The sequence below is a fragment of the Myotis brandtii genome, unplaced genomic scaffold (genome assembly GCF_000412655.1).
Source record: "Myotis brandtii unplaced genomic scaffold, ASM41265v1 scaffold1816, whole genome shotgun sequence".
In the NCBI taxonomy this organism is placed as follows: Eukaryota; Metazoa; Chordata; class Mammalia; order Chiroptera; family Vespertilionidae; genus Myotis; species Myotis brandtii.
In genome coordinates, this window is record NW_005356736.1 from 92,753 (window position 1) to 99,604 (window position 6,852).

General features: G+C 42.7%; 1 long non-coding RNA gene across 1 annotated transcript in view; it reads right to left on the bottom strand.

Moving 5' to 3' along the window:
- The window catches only part of LOC106725707, an 11,562-nt gene extending 4,805 nt beyond the window's left edge, over positions 1-6,757 (bottom strand). Inside the window, exon 1 of the long non-coding RNA XR_001361629.1 lies at positions 6,747-6,757. This is a non-coding gene — a long non-coding RNA (uncharacterized LOC106725707). The remainder of the gene's footprint in view (positions 1-6,746) is intronic.
- Positions 6,758-6,852: the final 95 nt, after the last annotated feature.

The window sequence follows — 6,852 nt, forward strand, 5'->3', positions numbered from 1 at the left end:
CCGCCTTCTCTCTGAGGTTGGATGGTCTGTTCAGTGCTACCTTGTCTCTGGCCATATTTTTGTTCATCAGTTTATGTTGATTGGGGCACTGGCTTTAAGGCAGAAGCCATACCCGGCATAAAGAGACATCTGAGACTAATGAACTGACCTGAAAACAAGAAAGGCTACTACTCACATGGTTCTTCTCCCTCTTCCTTTTCCTTTTCTGTAATCTACTCTCTTCACCTTTCTTTAATTTGTGCATATTTGTAAAACATCCAATTAATCCAGTCTTCCATACACTGAAATGTATGTAACCATAGAAAGGGAGAGTAGGAATGTTTGTCTCTTGTTCACTGCTGTTTTCCCAGAGCTCACAACAGTGCCTGGCACAGAGTAGGCACACAAGATATAGTTGTTAAATGAACCTTTGTCCTTTGAAATGAAAGGGGGCAGCAATATGATTTGGGGAACCAGCTAGTATTGAAAGAAATATCAATCATGCTCTGTTCACCATGATTGTTTTATTCTGATTAAAGAAGGCACTTCTACCCTGGCTGGAGCTGACCTGGAGATGCAGCCCTTCCTCCCTATTTGGAGCTGCCTATTATCATGGAAAGATGAACAACTTTGCTGCAGAAACCAGAGTCGCCAGCCCTTTGAAGATCCCCAGCCCTTTTGGCATCCCTGCAGGCCTTTGCAGAGCTCCAGCCTGCTTACCTGTTAATTGTCCACCTGGCACTCCCTTTGACTATTTGCCCATGTAATGCCAACCCTTGCATATCACTAAGCCCTTTGAAGACCCCTAGTCCATTTGCATCTCTGTATACTGCCCTTTTGCCTACTTTTCCTTTGGGTTTTTGCTATATAAGCCCCTGACTTATGGTGAGCTGCAGAGCAGATTTCTGTGGCTAAGCTGCTGCTCTCTCATACTGCTGGTGCCGGCAGTTTTGGACTAAATGCTCATATATGATTCAACCCTGTCTCTGCTTAATTGGCTTGAGTAGTGACAGGTAGAAGGAACCCATTGTTTGTCCCGTTACACTTTGACTTGGAATCAGTAAAGACTAAAACACTTTTCCTTCCACTGAACCATTTGTCATAAATCTTGTTGTTCTAGCTTTTGTCCCAATAATACTAAGATTTATAAAACAGTTTGTCTCCATCAAGTTACAAGCCCTACTTGTACCCAGGAAATACCTCTCCTAGACACCATCACAACCTCCTTCTGTGCCCAGGCCTCATCATCCCTCTCACAGAATGCAAGGATTTTTGTCTCTGAAGAAAAATGTCACCCCTTTTCAGCAGGAAGAAGCTACCGAAGAGACCATGCATCCCTCTTCTATGAAAGAATTCAGTGCCAAAAATCCTTGAAGGGGGGACTACAGACCTCCAGAGCAAGGGCAATTGTCCAGGTACAGAAACTCACCAGGGCAGAAAGCTCCAGATGCCTAGCAAAGGGCAAAACTGGGAAAACAAGAACTTTGCCCCCAGGGTAACCTGTCCTCCCCTGGCATATCACTGGTCAGGCAGTTTAGACCCCCTGACCTTTTCCTCCCTAAAGATAACATGTAGGCCTCAGTTGTGTTTCAGTTCCAGGCCCAGAAAAGCAGCAAAACCAGATAAGTAATGCCATGGATGCTTCAGGACCAGCTTTTACCTCCCAAGTCACTCAACAGGTGTCCTCAGCCTTGGGTTTCACATACAAACTCCACCCAGGATCTTAATCAAGCACTGACTAATTAATGATTTGACATGTGCTAGGGATTTTTTTCTATATACCTTCAACATAGACATAGCCCCCCAATAATTAGTCTTTACCTGTCCCAGTAACCCATCATATCTGACATAACCAGATAATCCCTCTCCTCATAACCCTTGGTATCTCAGCAGATGTCTGGACTAGCATAGGGGGCTTAACCACTGTTTTATCATAGTTTGCAAATTCATAGGACTACTGCCTAAAAACTATATTAATTGGTATCTACTTCCCTTCATAGGACCATTAACATTCCTATTCATCATCCTCGTTTTTGGCCCATGTATTCCGTGTCATTTTTCATCTTTCCTTCAGGACCACTTTCAAGCCTTCACCAACCAGTCTCTTGGGGGAAATCATGCTGCTCCAATCCCTTGCTCCAATCATGAGGAGTCTATACAATGTTCTAGGTGACCACAATCATAGTTTGATCTCAACGCTCCCTCTCAGCAGAAAATAACTAAGGAAGAAATTACCTCTGTCCCTATTCCATACTGATCAAATAATCGAATTGATACCCCTCTCCCTGGAAAACTGATCTTTAGATCATTTTGCAACTGACATTCACTTTTGCTTAGACCACATTCCATTTAGACCAGTAACTTTCCCCTCTAGACTTGTCCAGGATCCAGACCTGCCCAGAGATTTCCCCACCAAAAAAGCCCACCTAGAGTCTTTTAAAACCTCTGACTCCTTGTCCCTGGGTGCTGGCACCATTTTGGGGCTCAGCCCATCTGGTTTCCAGATGACCTAATAAATTTATAATTCTTTACTACTTTGGGCCTCGTGCGTACTTCCTTCAGCGACCCTAACACAAAAGGCAGAAACAATGTCAGAACCTCGTTGGGGTGCAGGGTGCTGTGACAAGTCGGTGAACAGAAGAGGAAGAGATGGCAGTGTGTGTGTGCATGTGTGTGAAGGTTGTGAAGGGCAGAGCCAGAGCAGTCAAAGGAAGATCAGAGTTTTGAGAAAGAGCCAGAAGATGTGGATGGAGAAGTCACCAATAGACCAGATTTCTAAGTAGAGCCTCATCCACCCAGCCTCATGGTAAAAAGGATGATCTCTTTCCATTTCAACCCTCTTAAAAATCAGCAGTCCTCCCTGGGTTGGGGCAAGAGGGTCAGGACTTCTGGGGAATGTGCTCAGAAAGTTTGTCCAGTGTCACACGGCTTTGCCCCCCAAAAGGGCAATTGATTGTGCTCAGATCCAGAGCCCTCTATCAAAGTATGTGAGAGGGAGAGCTCAGGGAGCAGCCCCTACTGCCAAAGCCAGGCTTTTCTCCAGCCTGGCTACACAGGAGAGTCACCCTGGGGTGAGGCATGACTATTCCTAGTTTGGGAAAGCTTCCCAGGTGATGCTAATGTGCACCCAGAGTTGAGAACCAGTGATCTGGGTGATGATTGGAATTGGCAGGGTTCCAGTAATTGGCAGTGGAGTAGACGGGGGGAGGGGGGAGAGCCTCCTGCATGCTACCCCCTGTCCTTGCAACAGGCTTGGGTTAGGGGGGCCTCTCATCCCCGTCCCCAAACCCCGTTACTGATTCTACTTATAATACTAGTCCTGAGTTACACATGCTTATTTGAAATCATATGTCACAGGAGTATATGAATTTGGACAATGCTTTTTGCTACTCATTTAACCTAAAATGGATGGATTCATAAACACCTCTGACAGCAAGGTCCCACCATCATGGCGGTTTAGAGTCCTCTCACACAGCTGCGTATAGTCGCATAGCACACCAGCTCTGCTCCTGTAGGAGGAGCCTGAGGGTCGGCACATTTTGAATCCTGTGTATAATGTTGTCATTGGATGTTGGTTTTATTATGAAATATGCTAGACATGCAGACAAAATGCAAGAAAAAAACACCTGCACACCTATCACCCAGGTTTGTCCAATCTTCATAATATTCCACATTGGCTTCATGTCTCATTTTAGGCATGAAAAAAAACCCATACAGAGATAAGGACCTTTATGTACTCCTCTGCATCCCATGGAGCTCCTCCTGCCCTTCCCAAAGATAATGGCTCTCAGGAATCTAGTGTGCCTCATGCCCACATAATGCTTTTACTGCATATTCATTATTGGCCCCATTTTAGAGAAGAGGAAAGTGAGGCTTAGGGAAGTCAAGGGACTTGCCCCAAGTCACAATAATCAATAGGTAGCAGAGACCAGAAGCCCCAGAACAAGGTACCAGGCAGTCACCTCCCAGCATGCTGGCCTTGCAGTGCCCTCATCTGGGGACCTCCCACCCCATCATTCTGTCAACACCTCCTTTACAGGCAGAGCCAGGCCAGAGCAAGCCCAGCACAGCCTGGGACCAAGCAGAAATTGTGGCCTTCTCCTCACATCTCCCAAATAAAAATTAAAATATCTAGATATTTTGAAATAACAGGATACTCAAATATTAATTAATCTGAGTTTGCCTACTTTTGGATTTTTATTACAGAGACTCTAGAATATAGATTTGAGTCTATTAATGAATCTGTCTTGTATTTTATTTGAAATATATATTGTTAGGTCGCTGAAGGAGGAATGTACGAGGCCAGAATGGTGAGGGATTATGAATTTATTCAATCATCTACATGCCAGGTGGCTGAGTCTGCATGGCTCCAGCACCCAGTGACAGGAGTCAGCAGCTTTTAAAGGACTTTTGGCGGGCTTCATTCTGGGCAGAGACTTCTTTATGCATTCCTGGAGGGGAGGTAATGGAATGTGGTCACAGCAAGTGAAATGTGGTTTCAGCAAAGGGAATGTCCATAGTGAAATGACCTGAAAAGCCAGTTCCTGGGGGAGGAGTATCGATTCAATTGTTCAATCAAACCTAACATTCCAGCCTTTTTGTTTTATGGAATAGGGACAAAGTTCATATCTTCTGTAATTACCTCCTGCTAAGGTGGGATGTTGAGATCACAGGGGAATGGACTTTGATAGTAGTGGGCTGGACAAGGGGTGCAGCAGCATAATTTCCCCAAGAGACTGGTTGGTGAAGACTCAAAAATGGTCCTGTTGAGTGACTTGGGAGGTAAAAGTTGGTCCTGAGGCTGTCACAGTGTCACTTGTCTAGTTTTGCTGTTTTTCTGGGCCTGGAGCTGAAATACAAGTCAGGCCTAGATGTTATCTTTAGGGGGGAAAAGATTAGGGTAGGGGTTTTAGTTGCCTGACTAGTTATTTGCTAGGGGGAGATCAGTTAACCTGGGGGGGGGGGTATTTTTCTAGTTTTGCTCTTGCTATTAAAGGGTTTTTCTTCTGCCTGATTTTTCTGATTTGTTAATAATGTGGAAAAGGGTAGAACCTATTTCCAGCCAAATTTAGTACTTTAAATTTCCTGAGGCTATGATCTCCCATTCACTGGCTTAACTTCTTATTTTTACTGAACCTTAATCCTTGCTGTTTTTACTTATAAACCTCAAATTGCTACATTAAAGACTTTTACTTTTTTTCAAACAGAGCAACCAATTTGGTTGCCATCCAAAAAACAGGTAGGAGAGAGACATGCTGACCAATACTGCAATGCATACATCTCAAGTAAAAGTAACTTTCTTTTTACCTTTGGTGTCTCATTAATGGTGAGATTTAATGTTTTAGTAATAACTTTTAGGTTACTCCGTAAATAGCAGTGGAAGAGATTTTTTAAATTTCTTCATTTTAAGCTTAAATTTACTTCTAAACAGCATTCTTTTTGGCTAATGCTGATTTGCATATATATGCAAATTTTACTTTGGACTTTACTAGAACCAGTTGCTCATAAAATATTGGCTTCTGGGCAGAGACTTCTTTATGCATTCCTGGAGGGGAGGTAATGGAATGTGGTCACAGCAAGTGAAATGTGGTTTCAGCAAAGGGAATGTCCATAGTGAAATGACCTGAAAAGCCAGTTCCTGGGGGAGGAGTATCGATTCAATTGTTCAATCAAACCTAACATTCCAGCCTTTTTGTTTTATGGAATAGGGACAAAGTTCATATCTTCTGTAATTACCTCCTGCTAAGGTGGGATGTTGAGATCACAGGGGAATGGACTTTGATAGTAGTGGGCTGGACAAGGGGTGCAGCAGCATAATTTCCCCAAGAGACTGGTTGGTGAAGACTCAAAAATGGTCCTGTTGAGTGACTTGGGAGGTAAAAGTTGGTCCTGAGGCTGTCACAGTGTCACTTGTCTAGTTTTGCTGTTTTTCTGGGCCTGGAGCTGAAATACAAGTCAGGCCTAGATGTTATCTTTAGGGGGGAAAAGATTAGGGTAGGGGTTTTAGTTGCCTGACTAGTTATTTGCTAGGGGGAGATCAGTTAACCTGGGGGGGGGGTATTTTTCTAGTTTTGCTCTTGCTATTAAAGGGTTTTTCTTCTGCCTGATTTTTCTGATTTGTTAATAATGTGGAAAAGGGTAGAACCTATTTCCAGCCAAATTTAGTACTTTAAATTTCCTGAGGCTATGATCTCCCATTCACTGGCTTAACTTCTTATTTTTACTGAACCTTAATCCTTGCTGTTTTTACTTATAAACCTCAAATTGCTACATTAAAGACTTTTACTTTTTTTCAAACAGAGCAACCAATTTGGTTGCCATCCAAAAAACAGGTAGGAGAGAGACATGCTGACCAATACTGCAATGCATACATCTCAAGTAAAAGTAACTTTCTTTTTACCTTTGGTGTCTCATTAATGGTGAGATTTAATGTTTTAGTAATAACTTTTAGGTTACTCCGTAAATAGCAGTGGAAGAGATTTTTTAAATTTCTTCATTTTAAGCTTAAATTTACTTCTAAACAGCATTCTTTTTGGCTAATGCTGATTTGCATATATATGCAAATTTTACTTTGGACTTTACTAGAACCAGTTGCTCATAAAATATTGGCTTCTCATATGAATGAGTTTATATGAGACATTGATTATATGGTGAAAAGCTAACTTATCAAGTAATTAAAGTAATGCTCCTTTATTGAAAAAGCAAAGTAAGCAAACTTATACATTTGATCCATAAAGTACAGATGCACCCCCCCTCCCACCAGTCACTCTGAAGAGCAGGCTAGGTGGGGGTTGAGGCATTATATGTGCTCCTATCTTGAAATTCTGCTGCTGAATATTCTGGTTTAGCTTAAGAAGTATCCAGCAACCTTGT